Raw genomic sequence first — 12,070 nt, 5'->3', positions numbered from 1 at the left:
TACTAATTTTTGGTAAATGTTTTTAACTTTTTGTAATAGGCTTATGAATATTATATGGTAGAGGTGATAAAAATAGACTATAGGTAATAGTAAAGTATATGGGGACATCTGTATTGTATGCATTTGTTTCATATCTAATGTTTAAACTTTTTTTGTATTTCTAGGCTATGCAGTCTTTCTGTGAATTGTTTTCAAATTGTTCTAGAATCCTTCAAAAATCATTTTATTTCACATCTGAGCAGTTCAAATCTGTGTTTTTCAGGGGTCAGTAGTACAGTACTATTAACTGTAGTCACCCTCATACCTTATACTATGAATCTCTTCCACCCGGTCATTCCTGACTTGTGCCCTTTATAATGAACTCCTAAGTGTAAATGTATTTTCCTGAGCTCTGTGACTCATTCTAGGAAATTGCCAAACCTTGGGAAGGGATCATGGGAACCTCTGATTTATAGCTGTTTGGTCAGAAGTAAAGGTGGCTTAGGACTTGTAGTATCTGTTGTGGGGTAGTCTTATGGGACTAAGTCTTTAAGGAGTGGAGTCTGTGCTATCTCTGTCTAGTTAGGATCAGAATTGAATTGTTTCTTGAACATCCATTTGGTGTCCAGAGAGTCAGAGAATTGCTGGTTTTCCTGTTGGAAAATGCCCCAGGGTATTTGTTTAAAAATGCATATTTTCAGGCCCTACTGTGGGCCTTACAAATCCCTACCCATTCCCTGCACCCCTTCTCTCAATTTTGCTGTACTCTAAATTGAAAAATAGTCACTAGAAGTCCCCAAAGAAAATAACTAGAAGACTTATTTAAAAAGAAAAGTAATTAGCACAGTATTTGTTATTTTTGTGATGTAGCTGGTATATTGATGGCAAGATGTGTTCTTGGGAAGTTTTTCCCTTACTCTGCATATATTAAGTTGTGTGTGAATTTGATGGTTTATTGGGGTTGGGAGAATGCTAAGAACAGCAATAAAAGATGCACTTCTCTGGACTAACAAGCACAATTAGTAAGTAGGGTACTAGAACTTTGTATTTGTGGCATTTTGATGTCTGTTTTCTAGCACTTTATGAAGTACAGAACTCTAAAAATTCAGTGCTCTAACTTAATTTGTAGGGCTGCTGCTAATTTCACACCTTAAGGGAATTCTTTTGGCTTGTGATGTCTGTATTTTACAATTAAGGTCGATGCATTATAGAGGTTTACTGTTAGGTCTCCATTTTGGCTAATAGACTTTTCACTTATTAAGTTCAGTTCTGTAAGTTTGATTGAACTACCTTATATGTTACTGATTAGGCAGTACCAAAGGTATTTTTAAAAAACACAGGAAACTCCAAGGACTAAAACTAGCCATGTAAGACAGGTACATAGTATATAACATGATGAGTGCTGAGGGCTCATAGTGAATAATTTTACAGGAATGGGTATAGAAGTTTTCTGACAAGATGGCTTTTGATTTGAGTTGGAAAGGGAGGAACAGAACTTTGCAATGCAAAGTTGAAAATGCACATGTCATGTTAAGTCCTGTATGGCTTAAGGGTAGAAAGAAGAGCCAGTAAAGAAGCCTGAGAATGTGATAGAATGTCAAAGGAAAGATTGTATTTCAAGGAGATGTTAAAGATTTTCACATGCTGTGAAGAGAACAAGTAGACTGAGCTTATAGAATAGTTTTTTTTTTTTTTTTTTTGTTTTGTTTTTGGTATAGGGATTGAACTCAGGCATTCACCACTGAGCCCCATCCCCAGCACTATTTTTGCATTTTATTTAGAGACAGGGTCCCACTGAGTTGCTTAGCACCTTGCTGTTGCTGAGGCTGGCTTTGAGCTCTTGATCTTCCTGCCTCAGCCTCCCCCATCACTAGGATCACAGGCGTGTGCCACCACATCTGGCTAGAATAGATTTTTTGAATTGGCATTTAGGTCAGTTGATGATCTTTTGAGTAGTATCTTTTATGTCAGTGAAAGGAAGTAAAGTGACAAATGTGGATGAAGGGTTGTGCTGAGTTTATTTACAGGATGGGGAAAATTTTAGCATATTACTGGTTTAGGAGAAGGGTTCAGAGGAGAAAGACTACAAGAGAAAATGATAATAGTAGATGGAGCAAGATCATGGAAAATGTGAGAGGTAGCAATGGGATCCAGTGTGTGGAGAGTCTGGAAATCTCAGAAACAACTAAGGACCCTTTTTTTTGCTGTGAAAGGGAAGGGCTAAGGCTGTGGTCAAGGTGATGGATAACTCAGCAGTAGAAGGGAAGGAAGTTGAGAAAGTCAGCTGTTTTCCATTTCCAAACTACTGGAAGAAAACAAATAGTGTTCTTAATAATGTATATTTAAATTTTTTTTTTTTTTTTACAGATGGACACAGTACTTTTACTTACTTACTTTATTTATTTATTTTATGTGGTGCTGAGGATTGAACCCAGTGCCTACCTCATGCATGCTGGGCAAACACTCTACCACTGAGCCACAATCCTAGCCCCTTAATAATGTGCTTCTTAAATTAAGAGTTTATTTTTATCAAAGTGTATGTAATTTAAAATATCAGATATGTTCCCCTGCTACAGCTCTGTCCCCTCCCTACTTCCTGTCAACAGAGACAACCACTTTCAATTCTTAGGACTTTCTTTTAGTGTTTATTAACTAATTTCTAAATATTTTATAAAATGCTTTATACTCTTACTTTAGGAAGTTTATTTCATTTCATTTATTATATAGTGACTTCTTGCTATGAAAAGTGTAGACTTCACTCTAATCACAATCCTCCCTATCTTCCTTTTTGTGGTTACAGCAGCCTTTTGGTTAATCAATATTAATGTTTAAAGTATTATGACTATGGGCTGGGGTTGTGGCCCAGTGGTAGAGCGCTCGCTTACCATGCATGAGGCACCGGGTTCAATCCTCAGTACCACATAAAAATAAAATAAAGATATTGTGTGCACCTATTATGAAAACATAAATGAAAAAAAGTATTATGACTATGTAGGTATTGTTCATATGAGAACCTTGGGGTATGCTACATTTATATTTCCTTTATAACGTTTTATGGTCCTTGAAATTAAAAATGCTTTGTTTTTTTGTTTGCTTCATTTTCTATGTACTTACCTCAGTTTCATCCCCAAACTTTTGATAATGGAAACTTTATATTAATTATTTAAAAACATATCAGGGACTGACAAAATACCTGATTTTTTGTTTTGTTTGTTAGTCAAGTAAATACTCTTACTATTGAGTCACATCTCCATCCCATGTTTTGGTTTTTTTCCTTGGAAACATCTCTTTTGGAGTCTTTCATCCTTATATTCCAAACTGGACCATGAATCTCTAGGTCTGTGGTTTAGTTGCTGTCTGGGAACTTCTTTGGGAATTCCCATCACCTCTCCTGTTTTTTTTTTTTTTTTTTTTTTTGTACTGGGGTTTGAACCCAGGGGCACTTAATCACTGAGCCACATCCCCAGCCTTTTTTTATATTTGAGACAGGGTCTTACAAAGTTGCTGAGGCTGGCTTTGAACTCATGATCCTCCTGCCTCAAACCCTTGAGCCACTGGGACTACAGGCATGTGCCATCGTGCCTGGTGTTCTTCTCCTAGTTTCTATATTTTCTTTTGCTGGATTTTATGCTTATAATTTTTGAGAGATGGCATTTGGGAGGTATATGTTCTGTAAGGAGATATGTCTTTATGTTTGATGGTTGAGTATAAATTAGAATTTTTCTACTTAATACTAAAGCACTTCAGATCAGACATGTGTCTCAATGATAGAGCACTTGCATAGCCTGCTGGAGGCTCTGGGCTCAGTCCCCAGTATCACAAAAACAAACCACTTCATTCTCCAGTTTCTAGAATTGCTGTTGAGAATTCTGTTGCCATTCTGATTCTTAATCCTTTGTATGTGTTCTCTCTATGAAAGTGTTACTATCACTGTGAAATAAGGAACACCTTAATGTGAGGTGTTCTTATTGTTTGATTGTTTTCTATTCAGTGTGCTGTTTATTCTGTAGGCATCTTTTAAAAAGAGACTTCATTTCTGGATTTTTTCTTCCATTATTTCTTCTATTATCTTTATTTTCTCTTTTTGGAACCCCTGTTATCCAAATGAGATACCTCTTGAATTAAACCTACTTAAAAAAATTTCTGTTCTAGTTTCCATCTCTTTTTGTTTTCCTTTATAGCAGATTTATTTTATTTTGTATCATTCTATTGAATTTTACATTTTGACTAGCGTATTTTTTGTTTTTCAATAGCACTGTTCTTGCTGTCTGACTGAAAATATTTATAAAATGTGTAAATACCCTCAAAGTTTACTTTTACTTTGTGCATTGTTCTTAGCTCTTTTTATCTTGATCTTTGTCTTATTGGAAACTTTCCATAGTTATCTATTAATATTTAAATAGAATACTAAAATGTTGATTAGGTGCTTTGTGGGTTAGCCTGAGGGATCTTTTCTGTAGCCTTCATAAAATTTGTACTCCCAATGTCTTCTCTTGAGCCAGTTTCCCTAGTGGGTAGGGTCCTTCAATCTCAGGTCAGGATATGTCTGGTGTCTAAGTCCAGAGGCTGTCTAGTTATCCGTTCCAGTTTTTTAGGTCCCCCCCCCTCCTCTGGAAAAACTCTTTTAAAATTTTAATTTCCATTTCTCAAGGAATCCATTTATGACCAGTAAGTTGAGATATAATAATCTAGTAATATATGAGTACAGACTGATTTCTTCGTGTTTATTTGGCCAACTTATTAGCTTATTCATTTTGTCTGGTTTTCTTCTCTTTACTGGTGATAGTGTCATTACTCTTCTAGTTATAGCAGTAGTGTGGCAAGTGAGCAGGGAAGTAGAGAAAACTTTAGTTTTATGTCTTTTAAAGATATTTTTATATCAGTTGGGACCTATTTTTCCCCCTTTCTTTGGATTAACTATTTTTTACAATTCCTTTTTATGTTTTTTTGTTTGTTTGTTTGTTTTCAGGTATACTTTTTTTACTGTGTTCTTAGTGGTTGGACTTTGGAAGAGATGGAAATGTTCTGCGTCTGTGTTATCTAATATTTCATGTTAGAATCTTATGTTAATATACTTATGATTTCCTCCTTCCCATCCTTTGCTATCATTGTCAAATATTTTGTTACTTGTCAGATATTTTATTATCACTGTTATAGACTTTATAATACCTTGTTAGTACTTTAATTGGTTATCTTTTAGAAAGTTTTTATATTTACCCCCATTTTTCTATTTTGAGCACTCATAATTTCTTAAGATAGGGTGGTTGTAGTATGAAAAAGGGCTTATTGAGAAGCAAAAGATTGATAAGGTTTGTTAACCGATTAGATTTGAGGGATGAGGAAGATAAGAGCATAATGGCTGAGATTTTGAACCTCCTTGGGTGGTTGGGTTAATGTTATCATTAGCTGGTTTTATAAATGATGTTATATTCTGTATGCAACAGAGTAGGCCATGAACTTTTGGAGCATAACACTAAATATTTTAATAGTCAAAAGCAATATAGCAAGAGTGTGGAAAATTTGGAAGGTAAAAAGAAAATGTTCATGGGCTGGGGATGTGGCTCAAGCAGTAGCGCGCTCACCTGGCATGCGTGTGGCCCGGGTTCGGTCCTCAGCACCACATACAAAGAAAGATGTTGTGTCTGCCGAAAACTAAAAAATAAATATTAAAATAATTCTCTCATTCTCTCTCTCTCTCTGTCTAAAAAAAAAAAAAAAAGAAAATGTTCATTATTATTTTTATATATTGCCTTCCAATTTATCATTCCTAAAAGTTTTGTAATTATTATTTTACTTGATGTTCTATTGGATCTACTGGATTATATCTAGTAGTTTTTGGAAAATCATTTTACATTAATTTATTTTTTCATTGTGCATGTATGTTGATATTTTAATTATAAGGACAAGTGATGTCTATTTATTTTATCTTAGAACCTACTCTCACTTTGTGCAGAGCAGCTTATAAGATCATGAGAGGGAGTCCTTAACTTTATGGGCTTTAGAATTTAAGACAGACAATATAATATTTAAGGGTTAACAGTAAAAACAATAAAATATCTGATATTGCTAAGGAGCAAAAGCCTCACATGACATCTTGAGTCATAGTGCTTTTGTTTACGGTCAGGAATTGCTAGGTGACTTGTAGGATAGAAGTAGCTTTGCTAGTATTTTGGACTAGACAAGAGGGAAGTGAAGGGAGAGGAAAGGGGGTAAGGGGGTAGGAATGATAGTAGAATGAATCAGACATTATTATCCTATGTGTATATATAATTACATGACCTGTGTAACTCTACAACCTGTACAGCCAGACAAATGAGAAGTTATACTCCATTTATGTATGATGTGTCAAAATGTGTTCAACTATCACGTTTAACTAATTAGGACAATTAAAAAAAGATTTAAAAAAATCACTTCTAAAAAGCGATTGCCATGAATGCTGTCCTCAAGAATTCCTGGAACATCTACTCCTGGAAATTGTGCTGGGTGTGCCCTGTCCTACTACAGAAATGTTATGTCTCAATTGTGTAAGGAAGATTGAGGCTCTACAGTTTTGGACATTCTGTCTCCCTGTTGAACTTTTTTTAAAAATCCTATGGCCCAGTGACTTATGGTATCTTTTTTTTTTTTTTTTTTTTTTTTTTTTTTAATGTAAAGGTTTGTTTTATTTCTACTGGGGGAAGGAAGAGGATAAATAGAACTGTTTTCCAGTTTGCTGTCCACTGTATACATACATATCCACATGCATATATATATATTTGTATATCAAAAATACTCCCAGAAAACCAAGAAGTAAAAGCCAAAAAACACCCTCGTCAGATTTGGTGGCACACGGCTTGGGAGGCTGAGGCAGGAGGATCACAAGTTCAAAGCCAGCCTCAGCAAAAGTAAGGTGCTAAGCAACTCAGTGAAAATACAAAAAAGGGATTGGGGATGTGACTCAGTGGTTGAGTGCCCCTGAGTTCAATCCCTGGTCCTCCCCACCAAAAAATACTTAAAAAACACCCTCATACTGCACCAATACTTCATATTTTGACCAAAAGAAAAGATCCTAGGAAGAAGGGCAAAATCAAATGACTGAAAAATGCTGAGCAAGCAGCATTATTAATATACAAAATATTTATATTACTGAACTAGTAACAGGTGATGTTCTATGTGTCTAAAATTTGGAGCCATATAGCTGATTTGTTAAATCTAGCCCAGGCCAGATTAAAAATTCAAAATAATTAACTTTATTCTTTTTTTTTTGTTACTGTTGTAGATGGATACAATACCTTTGTTTATTTATTTTTATGTGGTACTGAGGATAGAACCCAGTCCCTCATATGTTCGAGGCAAGCACTCTGTCACTGAGCCACAATCCCAGCCCTAGCTTTATTCTTTGATGCTTCATCAAAATTTTTTATAAGATCTGGAACATTGTCATCCTAATCATCAATGTCTTCTGGTTCTTGTGCTTTACTGTCAACACTTGCCATAGGAACCGTTCAGCTAATTTCATAAGGCTTGTTAAGCTGTCAGCACCAAGCTGACTTAATATTCCAGGAAACACTTCTGTGATTGGTTTGGTTTCTGCATGACCAGTAATTGTGAAGGTATTAGCAGACAGGGATGTTGGACTTTGGGATTGTTGAAATGAATAACTGTCCCATCATCTTTAATCATGTTCAACTCTTTAATACAAGCTGTATTATTCACAGTCAAGTTTTTTTTTTTTTTTTTTTTTTTCAGAGAAAGAACTCTGAAGCTTTTTGTCATCAGCGGTAGCCGTTCTGTATACCACCTTTCTTCGAGCTGTACCCTTGCCCCTATCTGCAGTTTGGCTAACTTTTATTGATCCATGCTATTGGTAAATCTGAAGCAGGGAGGGTCCTCCAACACCAGCAGGCAGCAAGAGAAAGATCTATGGTGTCTTTTATAATAATCTGTTTCTGTCTTCTCTCAATTCAGGAAGGGAGAACTTGCAATTTTTAATTGAGACTGGGTAAAAGTTTCATTGAATGAATGGATGACTTTCTATGAGAGAATATGGTAGGAGGAGAAATGGCTGAGTGGTGTTGAGAGACAGTGACTTTTGTCCATTTCCTATTGGTTTGGAGGTCTTGGGTACCATTGGATGTTGTCTATACATCTACTTGCTAACTGTATTTGTATGTGTTAAAATTCATCCTTTTTGATATGTGAATTTTGACAAAAGAATACAATTGTGTAAATATAACTATAGTCAAGATATTGAATATGTTGGTCACTTCTAAGGTTTTTCTCATACCTTTTGAAGTCATTCTCCTTCATATCTAGGTCATATAAATTTATTAGCTTTTTTTTTTTTTTCAGAATGTCATGGAAATGAATTGTAGAATACCTAACTTTTTGAGTCTAACTTCATTCATGTAGCAATACATACTTGTTGCATATATCAGTAGTTAGTTTCTTTTTATTTTCAGTTGTATTTCATTATATGGATGTACACACTTTGTTTATGCACTTGCCAGTTAAAGGACATTTGGGAATTTGCATTTTGGAGCTATTATGAATGAAGCTGCTGTAAGCGTTTGTATATAGTTTTGGGGTTCTTTTTTTGGTGAACATAGTTTTTATTTTGTTAAACATCTAGGAGTGGGGGTTGTTGGGTCATATAATAAGTGTATGTTTAAAAGAAACTACCAGCCAGGTATGATGTTATACACCTGTAATCCCAGTGTCTTGGGAGGCTGAGGCAGGAAGATTGCAAGTTTAACGCCAGCCTCAGCAATTTAACAAGGCCCTATGCAACTTAGTGAGACCTTGTCTCAAAATAAAAAGGGGCTGGGGAATTTACTTTAGTAGCAGAGCATACCTGGGTTCAATCCCCAGTTTACCCCCCCAAAACAAACAAACAAACAAACAAACTACCATTTTCCCAAAGTGACTTTTTGCCAATATTTTGTTAAGGATTTTTACACCTATGTTCCTGCCCTCAGGATTATAATGTTCTGTTCTTGTAATGTCTTTGGTTTAGGTGTCAGAGTAATCCTGGCTTCATAAAATGAGTTGAAAAGTATCCTTGTCCTTATCTGTTTTATGGAAGAGATTCTTTGGCATTGATATTATCTCTTTCTTAATTTTAAGTTAGAATTTCCCTAGTGAAATCATCTTGGCCTGGAATTTTCTTTGCTAGATTTAAGATATCAAGTCAGTTTAATAGATACAGGATTATTTTGATTATCCATTTTTAATACATTTATTTATTTATTTTTTAATGTGATGTTGAGAATCGAACCCAGTGCCTCATACTAGGCAAGCGCTCTACCACTGAGCCACAACTCCAGCCCTAGATTAATTTTTTGAGAATTGAACTTTGGTACATTTGGTCTTTCAAGGAATTGGTCCACTTATGTACATGATGTTGTGGTGTTTCATTATTCCACTTATGTACATGATGTTGTGGTGTTTCATTATTCTTTTAATTAAATCTGTGGAGTTTGTAATGGTATCTCCATTTCTTCCTTCATTCTTGTTAGAAATTTGTTATTATTTTTCATGGTTAGTCTTGCTGTAAGTTTATCATTTTTATAGAACTTGTCAAAGAACCAGCTTTTGGTTTCATCAGTGTCTTTAATATTTTGTCATTTCATGAATTTCTGCTCCTGTCTTTATTATATTCTTCCTCTTACTTGACTTGGCTCTAGGTTTTTTTTTTTTAAATATTTATTTTTTTATTTTTATGTGCTGCTGAGGATCGAACCCGGGTCCCACCTGTGCTAGGCGAGCGCTCTACTGCTGAGCCACAATCCCAGCCCCAAGTTTATTTTTCCCCCTAGCTTATCAGATGGAAGTTTAAATTATTAATTTGAGATCTTTTTTATTTTTTAAGTGTTTTTAAAATTTTTTATTTTTTTTTAGATATACATGACAGTAGATGTGTATTTTTGACATATTATACATACATGGAGCATAACTTCCCATTTTTGTGGCTGTACGTGATGTGAAGTTAACATTCATATATGAACATTCTACTATCTTTTCCATCTCCTTTCCCTTCCCTTTATCCCCCTTTATCTAATCCAGTGAAGTTCTATTCTTCCCTCCATCCCCCTTATTGTGGATTAGCAACTACATATCAGAGAGATATGGCCTTTGGACTTTTTTTTAAAAAATTTTTTAAGAGAATTTTTTAAACATTTATTTTTTAATTATAGGTGGAGACACAATATCTTTATTTTATTTTATGTGGTACTGAGGATTGAACTCAGTGCCTCACGCATACTAGGTGAGTGCTCTACCTCTGAGCTGCAACCTCAGCCCCATTTTTTTGTTTTTGTAAAAAAAATATTTTTTTAGTTATTGCTGGACCTTTATTTTATTAATTTATTTATATGCGGTGCTGAGAATTGAACCCAGTGTCTCACACATGCAAGGCAAGTGCTCTACCAATGTGCTACAACTCTAGCCCCGGCCTTTGGTTTTTGGGGATTGGTTTATTTCATTTAGCATGATAGTCTCCAGTTCCATCCATTTATCAGCAAATGCCTTCTTCTTTATGGCTGGCAAATATCCCCTTGTATGTATACATATACTACGTTTTCTTTATTCATTCATCTATTGAAAGGCACCTAAGTTGGTTCTATGGCTTAGCTATTGTCAATTGAGCTGCTATAAACATTGATGTGGCCATTGTCATTATAGAATGCTCATTTTAAATCCTTTGGGTATATGCTGAGAAGTGGGATAACTGGGTCAAATAGTGGTTCCATTCCAAGTTTTCTTTTTTTAATTTAATTAATTTTATCTTATTTTTTACACAAATGGAGCACAGTGTTTCATTTCTCTGGTTGTACATGATGTAGAGTCATACCATTTGTGCAGTCATACCCATACATAGGGGTAATAATTGTCCATCTCAATCCACCATCTCCTCCCCCAACTCCTCTGCTCAATCCAAAATTCCTTTAGTCTTCCCTTGGCTTCTCCCCCAACCCCTTTATGGATCAGCAAACATTGAGCCTTTGGTTTTTTGGGGATTGGCTTATTTTACTTAGTTCGATATTCTCCAGCTCTGTCCATTTACTTGTAAACGCCATAATTTTATTATTCTGTAAGGCTGAGTGATATTCCATTGTGTATGTATATATCACAATTTCTTTATCCATTCATCTGTTGAAGGGCATCTAGGCTGTTTCCACAGTTTAGCTATTGTGAATTGAGCTGCTATGAACATTGAGGTTGCCTGCATCTCTGTAGTCCTTGGGTATAGATCAAGGTGTGGGATAGCTGGGTCAAATGGTGGTTCCAGTCCAAGTTTTCTAAGGAATCTCCATTCTGCTTTTTAGAGTGGTTGCACCAATTTGTAGTCCCACTAGTGATGTATGAGTGTACTTTCTCCCCCACATCCTTGCAAACATTTATTGTTACTCGTATTCTTGATAATTGCCATTCTGACTGGAGTGAGATGAAATCTCAAGGAAGTTTTAATTTGCATTTCTCTAATTGTTAGTGGTGTTGAACCTTTTTTTTTTTTTTTTAAAGAGAGAGTGAGAGAGAGAGGGAGGGAGGGAGGGAGGGAGAGAGAGAGAGAGAAAAGTTTAATATTTATTTTTTAGTTATTGGTGGACACAACATCTTTGTTTGTATGTGGTGCTGAGGATCGAACCCGGGCCGCACGCATGCCAGGCGAGCGCGCTACCGCTTGAGCCACATCCCCAGCCCCTGAACCTTTTTTTAATACATTGCTTGATGGATCATAATTCTTCTCCTGTGAGAAGTCCCTGTTTAGTTCTTTTGCCCATTTATTGATTGGGTTGCTTGTTTTTCTGGTGTTATGCTCTGTCTGAGGTATAGATGGCAAATATTTTTTCTCATTCTGTAGGCTCTATCTTTATGTTCTTCATTATTTCCTTTGCTGTGAAGAAGAAGCTTTTCAGTTTGATAGCATCCTATTTATTGATTTTCTTTTTCTTTTTTTTGACCCAGGGATTGAACTCAGAGGCACTTGGCTACCCAGCCACATCCCCATACCTATTTTGATTTTATTTAGAGACAGGGTCTCACTGACTTGTTTATTAACACCTCGCCGTTGCTGAGGCTGGCTTTGAACTCACTGTCCTCTCAAGCTGCT

General features: G+C 35.6%; 1 protein-coding gene and 1 pseudogene across 1 annotated transcript in view; one reads left to right on the top strand and one right to left on the bottom strand.

The window, feature by feature from the left end:
* Positions 1–12,070, top strand: part of Fam117b (family with sequence similarity 117 member B) — a 91,122-nt gene that overhangs the window by 4,359 nt on the left and 74,693 nt on the right. The gene's annotated exons all lie outside the window — the stretch shown is intronic.
* LOC143407178 (transcription factor BTF3 homolog 4-like) lies at positions 7,323–7,818 on the bottom strand (annotated as a pseudogene).

The sequence above is a fragment of the Callospermophilus lateralis genome, chromosome 9 (genome assembly GCF_048772815.1).
Source record: "Callospermophilus lateralis isolate mCalLat2 chromosome 9, mCalLat2.hap1, whole genome shotgun sequence".
In the NCBI taxonomy this organism is placed as follows: Eukaryota; Metazoa; Chordata; class Mammalia; order Rodentia; family Sciuridae; genus Callospermophilus; species Callospermophilus lateralis.
The sequence above is the reverse complement of the archived record's forward strand: the minus strand, read 5'-3'. Positions and strand labels throughout refer to the sequence as shown.